Raw genomic sequence first — 5,892 nt, forward strand, 5'->3', positions numbered from 1 at the left:
AGGTGGGACTGGGGGCCCGCAAGCAGCACCAGGAGAAGGGGGAAGGCAGCCCCGCAGTGCAGGAGCGCGGGGAGGCCCTTTCCGGGGTGCAGGAGCGGGGGGAGGGGAGCCCACGCCGGCTGCTGCAGCTGTCCGAATTCGGGGACCGCTCCTGGGAGCGCGGGAAGGGGCTTGAAAGTTCGGGGGAGCAGGGCGGGCAGGACTGGGAGAGCTGCGGGCACCTCAGACGGGAGGCGGTGGTTCTAGGAGAGACCCGGACTCGCAGAGAGAGACCCGAGCTGGTGGGGAGGGCACGGCCTGTGGGGCCCCAGGGCCCCGAGGGAGAGGGGCGCCTGGGGGTGCAGGAAGCAAATTGGCTTCCGGGGGTGCAGGAGGGACAGGTGGTGCGGGCTGTCCAGGAAACATACCTGGACGGGAAGGGGTTCCAGGGGGGAGAGGGGCTCCCTGAGGGGCCCAGGACCCGGAGGCGCCGCCGGAGGAGGAGGTGGTAAGCCACAGGCGGGCTGCCCGGTGCCAGGATCGCTCCAGGGCTGGAGGGAGCACAAGATGTAGGGGTTTGAGGAGTGGGGAGCAGAAGAGCGCTGTGAACCTGGGAGCGTTGGAAACGACTGTCTGAGAGCAGGCTGTGCCCTGCTGGATCCTCTCCTGCCACCCCAGCCTGGACATCATCAGAGCAGTATCTGCGGAGAGGCAGCAGGAGGTAAGGAAGCCCATTATCGCTCTCCGCCGGAATTGGGGTGTTTGGAAGCCGGGAGGCTGCGGTCACCTCGGGGGAGGGTGCTCTCCAAACCGCCCTGTTCACTGCCCCGTGCTTAAACCTGGGGAGGGAGGAAGACGGTGCAGCTTTCCACAGCGAGGCCGAACCCTGCCCCCCAGTACCCTGCATGCCAACTAGAGTGATGGGGCATTTCCTTAGAGTCTAGACTGGAGGTGAGACTGGGTGGCTGCCAGGCCTGGGCAGGAGGAAGAGAGGGTAGCCACGGGCTGAGCTTGCAGAGGAGGCCGCCATCCCTCCACCTGTCTGCCTTTGGAGATAGGGGTGCCTCCATGCCGGAGCTGGGATGGTGCAATCAGCATGGGTTGTTGCCTCAAGTCCTTACAACACATTCCGAAAAAAGGGAAGAGGGCAGCATTGTGTTAACAGGACCTTATCTTGTGTGGCAGCCCGTGACTTGGGCACGAGCCTGACCTGCTCCCGCCACACCTTCTTGTCACAGCTGATTAATGTGGAGGGCCCAGGGCCAAGGATGGATAGTGGGCAGGAGGGTGTCTGTCTCCTGAGAGGACCCAGCCTGAAAGGGGTGGGAGAGGACAGGATATCTACACCATTGGACTCCGGGCATCCTTTGTGGCCCAGACCTCAGCCCTCGCCTGTGGAGGTGGACAGATGGTCAGCTGTGGCATCATGGGTTCGATACCAGCTGAAGCCAGCTCCTAGGCCAGCCTAGAGGTGGGGTTTGCAGTGGTCGGTCGGGACTAGATTTGACTTTGTGTTGATTCCTTCTCATTCCTGCCCCTGGGGCTTGGTTGGCCAGCATATGGGCTTCATTCTCCTAGGGCTGCTCACCTCTTACCTGGTACTGTCTGGGTTTTTGCTTCTCTAGACCTTGGGGACTGGGAGATGGTGTGCAGAATTGCAGCTTGCTGCAGGGCCTTTAGCTGGGACCAATCTCTGCCCCAGCCCGAGGTGTGGCTCTAAGTCACATGGCCCCCAGGCTCCTGTCTGAAGCAGACAGGGTAGAAATTGTTGGGACTGGGGAGTGGTGGTGACTTCCTAGGTAGGCAGCCCCTGGGACTGTGCTGGAGGAGCCGGTTAGCCTGCTCCTCAATCAAACCCAAACTTGTCTGTCAGCTTCATCCCACGCCTGCCTGTCTCACTGCCACCCCAAATACTTACGTACCTGAACTTCAGGGGCTGTGTCCAGGGTGCCTGGCTCTTCTGGGATAGCCAGACTGGTTCTGTCTCTCTGGCTTCAGTGCATAAAATTGTCTGTTCTAGCCCTAGCCGGTTTGGCTCAGTGGATAGAGTGCCCGCAGACTGAAGGGTCCTGGGTTTGATCCCGGTCAAGGGCATGTTCCTGGATTGTAGTCTGGATCCCTGACCCTGGTCGGGTCTCTGGTGGGAGGCAATCTATCTACCAGTATGTGTCTTTCTCACATCGATATTTCTCTCTCTCTCTCTGTGGGAGGCAATCAGTGTGTCTTTCTCACATCGATGTTTCCCTCTCCCTCCCTCTCTCCCCCTACCTCCCTCCCTCTCTCTCTAAATCAATGGGAAAACATCCTCGGGTGAGGATTAACAACAATAACAAAAGTTGTTCTAAACATACACACAAGCACACATCTTCACTTATTTCAAGTCCCCTTTTTTGAAGTTGTGGTAGATGAAGATGAGGAGGAAGGCTTTGCCAGATCTGGGTTTAGATTACGTAAGAGCTACATAACCTCCTGGGGCAAGATAACACCTTTGGGTTTCGATTTCCTTTTCCTGTGTGGTGGGCCATGCTTTTCCCCAGTGTCTTTAAAAAAAATTTTTTTTTAAATTGATTTAGAGAGGAAGGGAGGAGAGAGAAATAGAAACATCAATAATGAGAGAGAATCATTGATTGGCTGCCTCCTGCACACCCCACACTAGGGATAGAGTCCAAAACCTGGGCATATGCCCTGACCAAATTGAACTGTGACCTCCTGGTCCATAGGTCAGTGCTCAACCACTGAGCATGCTAGCTCCCCACAGTGTCTTGAGTGCTGAGGGCTCAGTCCCCTGCTTTGTCAGTCTGGTGCCCCCTCCCTGGGAGCTCTGGTTGGCAGATGTTGGGGAGGAGGGGCCAGTGCTTCCAGACCTCTTACTCTAGCCCAAAAGCCCACAATTATCCCCATGCTCTATGCTGTATTCTGGAACATGAAGTGCTTTTTTGTTTGTTTTTAATAATAGTTTTATTGAGGTGTAATGATCCTATATAATAAAAAGCTAATATGCAAATTGTCCTGTTGGACTGGGAGTTCAACCGGGAGTTTGACCAGGGGGCGGGGCCAGCCAACCCCTTGTGGCCCCTCCCCCCTGCCGGCCTGGCCCCATCGCCCAGACGGGGCAGGCCGGACCCCACCCATGCACGAATTCGTGCACCAGGCCTCTAGTATAAGATAAGTGGAAATATTTAAAACATAATTTAATGTTTTAATATATGTTTGTATCTGTGAAGCCACACCACAATCAGGATAATGAGTATACCCATTATTCCCAAACTCCCAAAAGTTTTGTAATCCTTCCATCCCACACCTCCTTTGCCATCCCCCTTCCCCAGGTAACAGACTGGTTTGCTTCCTGTCACTATACATTAGTTGACATTACCTAGAATTTTATGTAACTGGAACCATACAGCATGAGCTCTTTTTTTGCCTGTTTTTTTTTTTCCACTCACTATGATTATTTTGAGATTCATCCATGTTGTTTTAATGCCGGTGGTCTTGATCCGGCATCAAGAAGGGTTCAGCAATCTGGAGAAGGCGCTGTGCGTAAATTAAATAAGAGTCCAGAGAGGAAACATAATTTTGAAAGGCATTATGGGGAGTCAGAGAAGACTTAGCTAAAGGAACTAAGTTCTCCTCATCTCAGGACCCCTTGCTTTTTATTAACACAAATTGTCCTAAGATGAGGTAGATATACAGATCAAAGGGTTGGGTTTCCTATACACAGTCCATTATCAGATTGGGGAATTGCCTACGGCTGTTCAGGTGTTTGGCCAGTAGGAGGCAATAACATGTAGATTGAGATGCCCTTAGCTGTCTGGCAGCAAGCAATCAATTTAATGCATCCTTTTCAGGTTTGGGGAAATGCCCTCGCCATCTCCAGATGATTCAGCCCTGCTGACATGCTGGAATTGGCTTCCAGCATGGTTTTGAATATCAATAGCACATTCCTTTTCATTGCCTCGTAGTATTCCATTGTATGTATACACCACAGTCTGTTTATTCATTCTCATATCAATGGGTTGTTTTCAGGCTTTTTAAAAAAATATATTTTTATTGATTTCAGAGAGGAAGGGAGAGGGAGAGAGAGAAAAACATCAACGATGAGAGAGAATCATTGATTGACTGCCTCCTGCATGCCCCCTACTGGGAATTGAGTCCGCAACCCAGGCATATACCCTTGACTGGAATTGAACCTGCGGTCCTTCAGTCCCCAGGCCAACGCTCTATCCACTGAGCCACACTGGCTAGCGCTGTTTTCAGTTTTTGGTTATTACAGTAAACCCTCGATTTTGTGGACCTCGATTTAATGGACAAAATTTCTGGTCCATATATCATGTGAAAATTAACATCCTGTTAATTTTAAAATGCTTTTAACTAAGATTTGCTTATAATTAAATTGACAGGTTGTGTTTTTTTGTTATTAATATTCACTGTTTTTAACAAATTTTAGGGAATAGGCCATATTTTGGAAACACACTAGTAATTTTGCCGACATAAATATTACATATCTACAACTATCGTCTACATATTTAAGTCTAAGAGTCACTGCTCATAAAGTGTTCAGTGAATGACTAGCACATGATTACACAGCACTTCATGCCATTATTGGTTCTGTAGTCACATGGGGTGACTTTCTGCAGCAGTTTTCTTTTTTTTCTTGTTAATCCTCACCCAAGGATATTTTTTCCATTAATGTTTTTTAGAGAAAAGGGGAGAGAGAAAGAGAAAAAGAGAAAGAAACATCGATGTGAGAGAGACACGTTGATTGGTTGCCTCCTGCATGTGCGCCAACTGGGTCTGGGGATCCAACCTGCAACCCAAGTATGTGCCCTTGCTGGGAATTGAACCCATGATCCTTCCGTGTATGGGCCAACGCTCTAACAACTGAGCCACAATGGCCAGGGTTCTGCAACAGTTTGTTTTTCTAAATAATATTTTTTGTTGTTTTTTAAACATTTTTATTGATTTCAGAGAGGAAGGCAGAGGGAGAGAGAGAGATAGGAACATCAATGATGAGAGATAATTATTGATTGGCTGCCTTCTACACAGCCCCCTTTGGGGATTGAGCCCACAACCCTGGCATGTGCCCTTGACCAGGAATCGAACTGTGACCTTCTAGTTCTTAGGTCAATGCTCAACTTCTGAGCCACACAGCAGGCTCTGCAGTAATACTAATGGCTGCCAGCCACCAAATATTCAGATGGCCACCCTATGTTCAGATGCGCACTAAGCCACTCCCCAGCCATGTGCATTTGTTTACTCGTGGTGACTGGTAAATGCACATATTTACTGGACCTATTCAATATACATTTAAAATTACTTTTCATACATACTTAATTACACAAACATGTCTACATAAGTAAAAACTGGTAAACTAATTTGTCAATTTTTTAACATGCATTCTGAAAACCTACTTTATTATATAACTAGAGGCCCATTGCACAAAGATTCACGCAATAGGCCTTCCTTCCCCTAGTTGCTGGCACCAGTTTTCCTCCAGCACCTGGTGAGCAGGGAAGTCAGGATTCAGCTGCTTCCTGCATGCCCCTCACCGGGGATCAAGCCTGCAACCTGGCCATGTGCCCTGACTGGGAATTGAAGTGGTGACCTTCTAGTTCTTAGGTCAATGCTCAACTTCTGAGCCACACAGCAGGCTCTGCAGTAATACTAATGGCTGCCAGCCACCAAATATTCAGATGGCCACCCTATGTTCAGATGCGCACTAAGCCACTCCCCAGCCATGTGCATTTGTTTACTCGTGGTGACTGGTAAATGCACATATTTACTGGACCTATTCAATATACATTTAAAATTACTTTTCATACATACTTAATTACACAAACATGTCTACATAAGTAAAAACTGGTAAACTAATTTGTCAATTTTTTAACATGCATTCTGAAAACCTACTTTATTATA

General features: G+C 49.4%; 1 pseudogene; it reads left to right on the top strand.

The window, feature by feature from the left end:
• Window positions 1-6: 6 nt before the first annotated feature.
• Window positions 7-5,892, top strand: part of LOC102757078 — an 11,331-nt pseudogene continuing 5,445 nt past the window's right edge.

Source organism: Myotis davidii, unplaced genomic scaffold, assembly GCF_000327345.1.
Source record: "Myotis davidii unplaced genomic scaffold, ASM32734v1 scaffold571, whole genome shotgun sequence".
NCBI classification, from domain to species: Eukaryota; Metazoa; Chordata; class Mammalia; order Chiroptera; family Vespertilionidae; genus Myotis; species Myotis davidii.